Below are 13,875 nucleotides of genomic sequence, written 5' to 3'. Positions count from 1 at the left end.
TCCAGATCTAGTGGTGGCAGCCAATAACTTTCAAGCATATATTGTTAGTGCAGCAGTTGTATTTATATTTCTAAGTACATGCACCATACGCACCTTGTATATCTACAAATAAACAGGATAGAATGAAAAAAAATAGAAAACGTAGCCATGCAGGATGAGAAATGTGGTGAAGGATATTTCAAAGGTACACTGATCATTTTATAGCAGATGCATGAAAGACTGTAGTAAAAGACATCATTAAAACAAGGACATGTCTTTAGGTTCAAATAACTTAAGCATTCTGCATTCATGTATAGATTTCCCATGCTTTATCACAAGACAAAAACAATTTCACAAATTCAGGAGTGATCTGATGGGCAAATCCACCACTAGACTTCTGGAAACTTTGTAAACAATTTTTCTTACAAAGGAAAATGATATTGAAAAAATATTCCAAAGCAGTATTCGCAGAATTTGTGGGATTAAACTATATGTTAACCGATTAAAGCCATCACACTTTACTGGGAAAAAATTAATTTACTGAAAAATCTAAATGTGACAGTGGCACATAGGATTTTTTTAAATGTTTGTAAAATGTTGTTATGATTACAGTGTAGTCACTAAATATTTCTGGGAGAAATTAAAACTTTGGAGGCCTAAGAAGACAACAAAGCATATTGATTCTAGTAAATTATCTTTTTCTGTCAGTGTATTGTATCTAGTAGACGTGAACGATTACCTGAGAGAGACAGAATACTTTACATTTATCCCCTATGGACAGCCACCAGTCTAATGACAGAAATTAAAAAGTAAATAACTGTGAATTGTGTAATTATGATGAACTTTCACCATACCATTGTAATCACTGAACAATCAAATGTACTAAATCAATTGGCAATAAGCCTGTGTGAAACTTAACAATTGAGAAAAATATGTAGTGTACCATTAAAAACAAATATTTCATACTCAAAAATGAACTACCTTGGGAGGTGGGAACATTACTGCTAGTGGTAAGCCCTATTTACCACTGGTGATAACTACTTCCAGGTCAGATACTGCTTTGCTGCAGTGCATTTACATAATGAGGTGTAGCGCCATGGTAGCCTGCACATATACATGAGGCACTCCAGGGGACCTGCAAATGATAACGACTCAGATGCTCTCCTTCAGAAATAACATAGAAATAAGATACTGAGTTTGATTCAAGTACTAGAAAGTTTAGCAGAGAGAGGCAGAGCAGTGTAGGGGGTGTGCAAATATGTATTTGTATGTCTGCTGTGTGAGAGTATGTATGCATTAGTATGAGTAGTCTTAAGTGAGTGTGTGCGTGTGTGTGTGTGTGTGTGTGTGTGTGTGTGTGTGTGTGTGTGTGTGTGTGTGTGTGTGTGTGTGTGTGTGTGTGTGTGTGTGTGTGTGTGTGTTTGAATATGTGTATATGGTGGAGAACTGAATGAGGCAGGTGCCTTTCCCAGTACAATGTATGGGCTCCTGGCAGTACTTATCACAGCTAAGTGCTTGTTAGTGCTTGCAGTAATCACCAAGTGGTTCAGAAACATGTAACTTAACTGATAATGTGGTCTTTCTCAATGTCTCTGAATTTCTGGTTTTAGTAATTGCATTAAAGGGCCCTTTTAGTCAATACCTTACTGCTCATGCCTGAATTCTTTCAGAATCCTGATGATCTGTCATAAAAAGAAAAAAAATAAGCCTAGTGTATTTTTAGAGATAAATGAATTGGACTACATGTTTTAGACATAACATATTTAAAATACTAATAGCAGATAATGATAAGAAAACAGATGCCATGTGCAGAGAAAAGGTACTTTCTCCCTCATTCTGCTTGCAACTTTACATAACTCCAAGGCTACTGCAGGTCAGTGAAGTGACTATTCTCCAGTACAGCAATAGGCACAGCAGTTTTAAGCCCTGCTAGCTCAACAACCTGTTTGTAAAGTTCAGAAATCAACATTCATCTAATTGCCATTCCCACACAGTAGAATTTGTGCTTTATCGCTTGATATTTGGAGCTCAAGCATAGCCATTATAGTCAGGTGTCTCAAGAAATGTGTAATATTGCTTAGTCTATTTGGAAAAGTGATACTAGCCAAGTCTGCATGTCAAGATTTAACATGAAAATAACACACCAATTTGATAATGAACAAACCTGACAGGAGAAATGGCTTTGGGAAAGCATGGTGCTCACTGAAAAACAAGGCACAAAATACCACCCCTCAACCTCTTTTCTAACATCTGGTTTTGAAATGATTGATGCAGTTGATCTATACAAAGAGGAAGGCACTGTTTCCTCCAGATTTATGCCAAGACTACATAATTACAATAACTGCATTTTTCATGTAGCACCAAGGTTCAAGAGAAATTAATTTATTATAAACATTTCTTTGTTTTCAGGGTGGTTACTACTGATCCTTTATGATGAACAAAGGAGAGGCACTTCAGGCTAGGGCTCACTGTCACCAGGAGAAAGTAAAATGGAGGAAAAATGTACAGCTCCACTGTCAATTCGAGAGAAAACTGTTCAAGAATTACACATTGATTAGACTAGTCTTTCGGCTTTTCCCGGTTAGGGGTTGCCACAGTGGAACTCTGATCCGCTAATGATTGGCAGTGGATTTTTACGGTGCTGAGCTTCCAGCCCCATCACCCAACCTTCAAAGAAGGCACACCCACTCACGCTCGCACCTACCTGCATGTCTTTAACGTCACTTGACCATGGGGAGGACATGCAGACTTCACACAGAAGGCTCTCCAGCCGAGTTACACATTTATTATCAATTGCTCTAAAAGGAAAACATATTAGCAGTCAACAAATCTCATATTATTAGAATTAATGACTGTAATTGCATTGATGGTACTCTTAACATCTTAAATTATTATTTTTTTAATTATCAGTTGCTTCTCCTTGAATTGTTGTCAGCAGTCCTGAAATTCAGCCAGTTTGATAACAGATGCCCAGCTTTACTTTGGCCACAGATCTCTCATATCTCAGGTTGCAGAACTAAGGAGTTTTACAAAGCTTAGCTGTAACCAAGTCTAACCTTCTCAAGGGAAAATAATGTCAGAGTTTACACAGTAACATAAGGGGTGCGAGACTAATGTTTTTTCCACAATGGACATTAGTGCTTGTTTATTTTGTTTTTGGTATATATGGAAGTTAGTGTTTCAGCTTAAGCATTTTGTATAACTGAGATTCTAGCCAGTTTTGTCCAGGTTGCTGTAGTAGACCCATTTGGTCCACTATTTTAGCTCTATTGTCAGAGTATAATAGGGGTGAAACAAATGGCTTTTTAGGAAACACAGCTCCACAGGACCTAATGCTGGGAAATAAAATAGTTTGATTTTTGCTCAGTCACACTTATAGAGTGACAAATGTGAAATCTTAATTTGCTTGTAATATGTCAGTGTGTTTCTACTGTCATGTAAAAAAAAAATCAGTTTTAATATATTCCTCTGTCTGATGTAGTTTTTATTTTGGGAATGATCACCTTTAGTCTTTATCCTTACATCATACTGTACCATTCAGTTGTCTGCACAGGCTCTGTTTCTCTCTGCAAAGAACCTGTGATGTTCCTGCACTGCTCCTTATACGCTGCTTATTTGCAGTGCTCTCTCAAAAGAATAGCAGAGGTGTGGGAGCCTGTAGGAGAATAAGAAATGTAACAGCAGTGGGAAAACCAAGTAAGACTCCAACATTTCATCCAGCAGTGTAAGGAAGCAGTAAGATTGTATGTCAACTGTCCATGATTTTGCAGAATGTTCCTGGTTATGCCTCATTTTTTTTTATTTTCTCATAAATCAGTAAGAATTGTAGTCAGTCAATTTTTCAATTTACTAGAGTTTCAGTTTTCTTAAATACATGCTGTAATGCCTTGCCCTGGCCCAGCAATCAAGGATCCTCAATCCTCACCACTAATACCAAGGAGGGCATCTCATATAAGAGGAAAGGACAACAAATACACACAGTAAAGTACAATTTCCCTTAAGAGCACACAGAGATCACAGTCAGTTCGGGGTTGGTCGCTCCATTGCTCTCCAAGTCCCCAGTAAGACTCCCCACTGGCACAGCTATAGGGTCCAGATCTCAGCTTAGCTGGGCAAGCTAAAATCTCCAGCACCCTTTCTGTCCAACCAATGCTTCATATCCCTGCCCAAGTAACTGGCACACACACACTTTGAGATAAGAGTTTATACAACCACACAGACACTTCTCAGGAAGGCTGGCACAGGTTCTCCAGCTGTGCCCCTTTTACCCAGAATATACGGTAGAAATACCTGCCACCACCCAGCTAATATTTATCATCTACTCAAAGGCCCTTAAAAGGGTGCCCAGTTATTACTGTGCAATATTATTATCCAATTGGCAAGTTGACTAAACAGTCAAGACTTATTAGAGTGACTTGGTACAGGATCCTTATATACATGCAATGTACTCTTAGAGCTTAACTTATCTCTACACGAAGCAGCCACAGTTGAAAGGTTTTAAAATATTTAATAATAAATAATTAAAACCACAAGACAATACTTTCTACTACACAGTGCTTGTCAAGAGTTCAGAGATACAAAAGTCCAAACTGGGAGTAAACAAACACGGGTCTCTCGATATTAAATAAAAGACAAAACTTTTATTCAGGTACAAATTAGTGAGCGCTTTTGTGCCTCCCTGGCACTTCTTCTGACAATACAAACACTGCAAAAATCTCAATAAAAAGGGGTTGTCTCACCCAGATTATTTCACAGCAACCAACCATATATCTGCAGCAATTAAAATTCACCTGATGGCGATAATCAACAAATGTAATGTGATGTCAAAGACTTCACATATCAACTAGCTTAGGAAATCCTTACTATAAGAGAAATGGTTGATGTGACAGTGTTTAAGGTAAGTAATAGGCTACATTCTGACATTTTAGGAAAGAATGCAGAAGAAATAATCTTCTACACCATACTAGTATGCACCCCCCTCATATATATAACAACATTATACAAGGACAGAGGTTGCGAATATCTAGATTAACTAGTATGGACACTAATTGTGAGAAAGCACTTAGCACTCTAAAAGGATATTTATGTCAAAGGGGTTATAAGAAGACTGAATATGGTAAATTGAATGATGCTATGTTTATAGATAGGAAACAGAAAGGTAGACCCTATATTGAAAGAAGAAAGGAAAATGATAATATTTCTAAAAGGGCAGATAATACCTGTAGAGTTGTTATACCCTATTCCACAGACAATAGAGCAGTTGCTGAGATTATTAAAAGGACCCCCTGAGAGATTCTATTAGTTGATGACAAGATAAAGAAGAAAGTGAATACTAAACCGAGTTATTCTTATAAAAATAACAAATCTCTTAAGAGATTACTCTGCTATGAGAATAACAAGAAGAAAGGAATAGAATCAGTAAGGAAGGGTACTTTTGGATGTAGAAGCTTTAATTTCTGTTCATATATGTTGAATGATAATATGTTTATGCATCCAACTATGGGGAGGGTGTTTGTGTTTAATCACTATGCAAATTGTAGATCTAGGGACCTAGTCTACTTAGCCAGATGTACAGAGTGCCCATGTTTTTATATTGGCAAAACCAATAGGACACTCAGAGAAAGATTTAGAGAGCATATTTATGCGATCAATAAAGACGATGAGTGGAATGCCCTAGCTAAGCACACACTTGAATATGGCACCAGGCATAAGTTTAGGTTTATAGCTGTTGAAATTAATACTAGAGGGGCTAGGTAAAGAAATTATAAGAACTACATGGAGAAATGTGAGGTTAGATGGATAATTAGATTGCAAACAGCTAGAGGATATGGCCTGAATGAACTAGTGTCCCTGAAACCTTACTTAGCTGAGAGGCCATTGAAACATTAAGAATGATACTAATAAGGTATATCCAACCATTTCTCTTACAGTATTTTAGCTTTTTTGTGATATACTGCCAATATTATTTACTGATATATGTATTCCTAGTTGTTTTAAAGGATAGGAAATGTAATGCTTGCTGTTTTTTTTAATTTTAGCCTGATATGTGAGTGTTAGGTGTTTGCCTTAGGAATTTCGGAATACATTTCTGTATGGAGTGTATGACTGCCATCTTTTGGTATACGCTAGTATTACAACTGTGAGAAGGTTGATGTCAGTTGTTCTATATGTGAGAAAGTAAAAAAATTTATGACTGAAGTTTGCTGACGTCACTTCTCTGTATGGTTATATAATTGTTGATAGTAGTGAAAGTGAGAACTAATGCTTTTATTTTATTTTATTTTTATGTGTAATTTCAGACTTTCTATTTTGCATGTAAGGATTTCCTAAGCTAGTTGACATGTGAAGTCTTTGACTCCACATTAAATTTGTTGATTATTGCCAGCAGGTGAATTTTAATTGCTGCAGATACATGGTTGGTTGCTATGAACTAATGTGGGTGAGGCAACCCCTTTTTATTGAGATTTTTTCAGTGTTTGTATTGTCTGAAGAAGTGCCACAAGGCACAAAAGTGCTCACTAGTTTGTACCTGAATAAAAGTTTTGTTTTTTATTTAATATCAAGAGAGCCATGTTTGTTTACTCCCAGTTTGGACTTTTGTTACTGCATTTTGCTTTTTTTGGGAGAGCTTCATCCCCAGCTGCTTTTGGATTTGTGTTTTGTACGAGTTCAGAAATCACACAGAAATACTTAAAATAATTCAGTAGTACAGTTCTGACATCACAGAAAAAACACTTAATCTAATCTTTCTGGTTCCTAGCTATTTCTAAAAGAAAACACAAGTCTAATATAACTTACATATGAGCAAGACAGTGCTGTGAGTTGGATGGTCAAGACAAAAATGCTTAAGAATCTCTAGTTCTCTGTTTAAATTGAAATTGCAGTTTTGATAAACATTACATCATTCTTCACCCTTCCTGGGATTCCCAGGCCAACAGATACTGCATCTACATTCTTTTACACCTAGGCAGAAACCAGAGCAATAAAAATACATTTGCATGTTTAAATTTAGCAATCTAACTCTTGGTTAGAACAATAGAAAGCATGTGCTAGCCCGGACGGAATTACTCCGAATCTTTAACTTCAAAGGACAGACATGAAGTAATTTCAACTTCAAAGAACAGACATGAAATGCTTGTCTTAGCTTTGTTTACAGCAGAGGACAATGTTGTTACATTTTTTTGAAGTTCAAAATTTCACAGCATATTCTTTCATTTAAGAAAACAAGCCTGTATTTCAACATTTATATTTACAAATGACAGAATTATCTATAAAATTCTATCTGGCTAGGCTGGCAGCCTTCACACACGCTGATGCAAAGTTTGCTGTTCTAATAAATTTCTAAGTGGATTAGAAAAATATTCAAAAATTGTTCCTGATTTTTAGTTATCCATCCCTCCCCTATTGTTTTTGGTTTTGTTAAAAATTCTTCAGCAAAGAAGCTAAAAGAGGCATGACTAAGACACTAAGATCATGCAGTTGTGATGTAAGGAAACTTAATGTAGATAATGTTAGGTACTTTCATCTGATAAGTATGTCTCACTTTTCAGATGAATTGTGAGATACTGTTGAACTAAAATTCATAATGTTATCTATAGTAGTATGGGTCATTTTTGAAACTATGTACACTTATCTATCTATATGGGTAGATGCATAGATAGATACAGCTAGATAGCTTGATAGATTTCATGTAACCACAAAATGTATTGGGTTGTAGAGATATAGCTACAAAGTTGATATAGGTACAGAATTGGTAAAAATGAAGAATGTATTTTTTTTGTAGATCATCCCTGATTTTGCATTTTAAATTTGATTGACCTCTGATATTTGTGCATACCGCCATTCTGACTAGCATCTATGCCTGACATAGCATGTGGTTTTATTTCAACTCTGAGAATTGCAGTCTCTAAATTGGAGGGGGCTCTCTGTATAGATGAAAACAACTTAGCTTCTTCTTTGCTTATTTTAAAATCTGGCAATCTGGAGTTCGTGTATCTGTATAAAGTACACTGTGTTATATATTTTCTGAAAAGTCTTTTGGTTGAGACTGTCACTGATTTCACAAAATGCCCCTGACTTTCTTTCAGGTTCTTCATCCATGACTCATAAAATTTCTGTTTTCCTAGCAAATCATTGAGGATTGCAGTCACAAAATGATGACATATATTTGACTTTTCAGGCCTAACAATCCTCCTGGCATGATACTGAAGGGGACTTTAAACAGACTGTTGAATAATCTTAGCTCAAATAGTCATCTGTAGAATACCTGGCACTACTTTAGTGAGCAGCACTAAATGAACACAAGGAAATGCCATGATCAGGTTAATAGATACTTTTCTGAGGAATACAGCTAGGTGGAATTCCACTTCAGTGCCATTTGTGAAGTGAACCCTTTGAAGTGCAATTTCACAATTAGATAGCGTATTGTTACATATTTGATAAAATAATCACGGCAGGCTAAATTAAATGTGCACTATACATAAAACAAGTCTGCTTAAATAAGCATCAAAACTATGTGGCCATATAAACATGATTGCTAATTGACCAAATTAATAGTTAAAAAGGCAGATAATACTAATTTCAAATGCACACGTTTGAGAGAGGAAAATTATAAGACAGCATTACAGACAATGGAGACATGACAAAAATCAGTGGTACCTAATCAAAGTGAGCCTGAAGTGTCATCTTCAGGGACACTTGTATTGGTTACTGAACTGACTGCTAGGAGCCAATGGATCTTTCTCTCTACTAGCAATGAACCAGTGATTACAAATGTTTTTCCTGTTGTAAACTGCATTCACTTATGACTATAGCATGCTAGAGCTGTCAACTTCGATCAAGTCATTCTGCTGACATCCTGGTAAGTCTTCATATAACTAAATATATAGCTTCTTTCTTTACTATCTGTGGAGTTGAAGGCACTGATTTTTAGATAGATAGTGGACATTACCAGAACTATATTGTCACTGAGGAAGTCCATAAGCCATGCTGTCATGTCCATTATCATACCCGAGTTTAATAGGCACTATGTGATGCACAACAGGAAAGTACCAAATTGTACAGTAAATAAAAAGTAAGTCAAGCTCCACTTGAGTAACCCACACATCTGGCCTCAACCTGGTCTGTGGCATCAATAGCACTTTTGGCAGGAGAGATTTGTGTCCCAGAGACTCCTCCATCTGTGGAATAGACTCCCTCTCCACGTGAAGCAGAGTACCTCTTTACCCCTTTTTAAGTGTGACCTGGATAACTGGATGGGAAGTACAAAATACATATCTGGGATTCCACCTGTGTCCCTGCTGGACAGGGGTATCGGGTGCTGATTTGTCTATACATGGGTTAAACTCTTGGCTAGGCTTATAAGGGCCTCAGGGCCAATAACCTAGTAACTTCCTATGATCCTATGATTGTGCAATATTGTTTTCATCTGCTTGTTATAATCTTACCTAACTTCAGTGTAGGGACTTTATATATCAAAGTAGTAAATTAATCTACCAGTGACAGAATCCTAGTAACTATGACCAAAACCAAGTGTTTATAGGGTGAAAACTTCCTAAACATAATTGATAGCACCCGTTTAAGATATCCAAAATATGTGGCTCATTCTCTTACTGATATTGGGTCAGAGGAAAAAGTATTTTAGTACAATTGTCCTATAAAATCTAATCATCAAATCATACATGCATACATAATCGTACATCAGCCATACTAAGACAAAAGTTTATATCAAACTTTGAAGTATATAAAAGTTATAGTGCTATGAATATCCAAATCAAATGTGTGAAATCTTATAATTTTCTTATATAACCTAGTAGATATAAATGTTATCATAGCCATACCTTTCAGCAACATGAAAAAAATAACATGCATGCCAATTTTTAGGTTGGTGATAGCATACAAAAAATGCATTGTGTTATACTCTCTCATTTAAACTGTTTGTTTCATAAGTATGCAGGGCACTGAACAAAGCTGTCATTTGCACTTACTATTGCAATCAAAGAAGTAATTAAGACCACAGAAGATGCTTCACTTACAGCCCTCTGATGCCAGCTCTTGAGAAAGCATGTTCGTTGTGTATCCACTCAGTTTGAGACAAGTTATATTTGTCCAAAAATGCATTGCAAGTACTTAAATATTCCAGACCAAAGCAAATGTTGCTCTCCTTTCAGAAACTGAATGCTGTTGTCCCATATGGAAAGGCCATTTTTCTCTCGCTGTGGTTATATTAAGACTAGTTAGCTACTGTAGTAATTTAATGGTACAAAGCAACCCTCATCAGGTTAATAAATATTTGTAGTCACATAAAAATATCATATGGGATGAAAGTGAAGTCACTAATTCATACTACCAATAGCGCCATTACATTAGTAGCTGCAGTAAGTCAGAGGGTCTATCCAGTTGGCAACAATATCAAAATAAATAAATAAAAACATTGTGAGAAGGGGTAGAAGTAAACAGCTTCTGATAGCTAAGGGACAAAACATCTAGATATTTTTTTATTTTATCAGATCTGACTGCACAGTTATCTGTCTGTACTATTTTCTCATAAAGTCACTCCACAATAGGTTCTTTTTTTTAGTAAGAAGTTTTCTGATGACTACAATTTGCTTGATCATTTCAACATTTGTTTTGGATACATGAGGCACTACAACAAGGGAAGAGAAGGAAGCAATTCTGAAAAGAACAGCTCAGCAAATAAAATGTGAGAGCTCAAATGAATAGGATACTCAGATTAAGTATTTATACCTTTAGTGAGCAAAATAAGTATGGCAACTACGCAATATTTGAAAGCACAACTTTTAACTGTTTGGTGATTGAGACATAATGCATTCAGTGCGCTGGAAGAGAAGGAAATGAATATCCTGGAAATGAATATCCTAATCATCTGCTTTGTATTATGCATTTCTCAGAATACCATGGCAAGGTAGTCTAACCTGTCATCTTTTCTACTTATTAAACAATTATGATATAAGTGCCATATGTCGCTCCCCAAAACAACAGTGAAAATGAATAACACTGTTCTAGTGTTATAATATTTCTTTTCTTATATTGGAAAAAATCTGTGTGAGTCACGATCTTCAGTTTTCTTATACAATAAATACTGATTGCAAATACATTTGGTGAGTGTAGTGTTATGTAATTCAAGCGTCTATCAAAAAGACTAAACAATTGCTGCTCTTTTATCAACTATTTTCTGTGAAGTAAAATCTGATTGGTAATAGCTTCATCTGCACCTTAATTACAGCAAACTGAAATGTGCATCTGCTGGTAAAGAAATTGGTTTTTCATTAGAAGCAGAAGATAAAAAGTTTATATATCACCATGGCTTATGAAAATTAAAAGCTCATTAAACATTATTGTTTCTCCCTTTTCTTTTATATGCTGAGATTAGGTTTCTTAGACAGTATATGTGAAGATGTAGTACTTTATGACTAAATAAATCCACAAGGAAGCCATCTGCACCTTTTAGTAATACAGAACAGATGTGTTCATTCATTATGAAAATGTATTTCTTCCTTGTATTACATAAAATAAATACTTAATCACAACAGCCAGAAATAAATTGGCATTTTGAGGAGTTGTAAATAAAACAATAATTGTTCAGACCAATTTTTATCATATTTTTTTTTTGTTTTGCTTTTATGAATGAACATCTGAAGTTAAATGTCTGTGTTCAGTTCCATAGCTATGGCAATTCTATTAATTCTATATTTGCAAGTCATTTCTTTTTGCAGAAAAAGGTACCTTTCAAACATGATTTTGATGATTAGTGATGATCAGTCATTTTAACTGTATTATGCTGCTGTTCAGCTTTAATAAGGGAAGGAATTGCATGGAAACATTTGTCTTTCTCAGCTGAAAGATGTAATTAAATAGAAGCTTATTTAGATTCCAAATATTTTAACAGATGAGTTGTGTGATAATGTATACTAAGCCACTTTGTACTTTTGTTTTTGTTGTTGAATGAGGCTACTATGGTGGGATATCTGCTTAATCTACAATCAAAGAAACCAGATAATAAGGATGGAGGAAGCAGCCCTTTGTCTAAAAGGTGAAAGGCATTGCTTCCCCAGAATATAATTTTGTAACAAGTGAGAATGACATTTTAGAAATGTTATTGTTAAACTTGTATTCTGACCATCCTAGGGATTGATAAATGCTGAGTATGTGACTGAGACCAAGCCATCGCTGTTTTTTTGCATGCACAATGAGCCTCAAGGCATATTACCTAGGAATGCAACCTGACCAGTATGTGTGGTGTGGAGTTTGTTGTAGTGGCAGCAGCATAGACCTGCAGCTATATCATGGTAAACCACCTTACAGTCACACAGAAGTACAAGCAGCACATTGATGCCGCATGAGCAACCTTAATAGGTGCAAATACACACACATAGGTGTGTAATGTTGATGTTAAACAACGTGTGTGTGTGTGTGTGTGTGTGTGTGTGTGTGTGTGTGTGTGTGTGTGTGTGTGTGTGTGTGTGTGTGTGTGTGTGTGTGTCTGTGTGTGTGTGTGTGTGTTCTTGCATGTATATATACTTAGAAAGAGAAAGAGGTATGTACAGTGGATGGAAAAGTACAACTGTTGGCTGAAGGTAGAGTAGAGTTTATACCATGGCAACAGAATCCACAGGATGGGAATGTTAGAACACTGTGGAAGACTAAAATGAACATTTGTAAACAGCATATAACCAATGTTGCATCCAAAATGCAGCACACATGAGAAAAATATGGAAGTATATTTTGCACTCAGTGGACACTGACTGACTAATCTAAACAGCTGGAAACATTATCATACATTCATTCAATAAATCCCACCCATAACATTCTGGACGACAAAGAACATTTAGAAAACCAAAGAACCATATGGCTTTGACAAAAGTAACAGTCTTTCAATAGTGTCACACAGTATTTTAGATATACCAACTAAATCCTACCTCTGATATTTTAGGTTACAGAAAACAATAACAAAACCAATGAAGAATTGAGGATGTCTAAAGTATCTGTGTGCAACCTGAAAAGAAGAAATGAAGACGCAAAAGAATGTTTTAAAACACAGAGAAAAGTTATGCTACATAAAAAAGAAATTAAACAAATTAATTAGCAAAACAGTGCAGTTAAACAATGAAAATTGCCTAATGCCATGAGAACTGGCTTACACTGGGAAACAGAATTCACAAAATAAAAGGAAGCATAAATTTGTGGATGCTATGAGAAAGAAACCATCCAGATCAAGAGAAGTTTGTTAATTTTCTACTATTCCAAAAAACAATTCTGTCATAGATGTATCTTGTTAGGATTTGTTTTGGTCATGTGTTTTTTTTGGGCTACAACCTTACACTGACTATTAAACTCTCTCTAAAGTGCCCAAAAGTATCAATTTTTCTCCCAGTGGCACAAAACTGCTTACTTATTTGTTCCATTAAAAGGCAAGCATCAGGTGCTGAGAGTAATGCTGTCAGCCACTATGACAGTGGGGTGGTTTCTTCATATTCTCCTAATCCCCTCCAACAAGCAGCTTGCTGCACTATTGCTGCTACCAGGAGGTACATGTATGCTAGCAGATCTACTTTTATATCGCAAAACCTATAACACTGAACATTATTTTTCCAAGATGAAAATAATGAATACTGAATATAGCTAGGGGGGTGAGGGGTTACAGCCTCCCACAATGGGGGTGTGGGGGTGTAGCCCTCCACCTAGGTGAGTTTTATAACGTCCATTGTGGTTAAGTTTTGGCAAGTGTTTCCTTACCCTGAGAAAAATCATCCCTTCAGGAGTTTCAGTATTTGTTATTTTCTTTTCGAGAAAAGTAACCTTTGGTGTTGCAGGATTTATAATATAAAAGTAGATCCATGCTAGTACACACACCAGGTCTCCTGGTTAAGCAGCACA

The sequence above is a fragment of the Protopterus annectens genome, chromosome 4.part1 (genome assembly GCF_019279795.1).
Source record: "Protopterus annectens isolate FY-2018-M chromosome 4.part1, PAN1.0, whole genome shotgun sequence".
Classification (NCBI taxonomy): Eukaryota; Metazoa; Chordata; order Ceratodontiformes; family Protopteridae; genus Protopterus; species Protopterus annectens.
Note: the sequence above shows the minus strand (reverse complement) of the source record.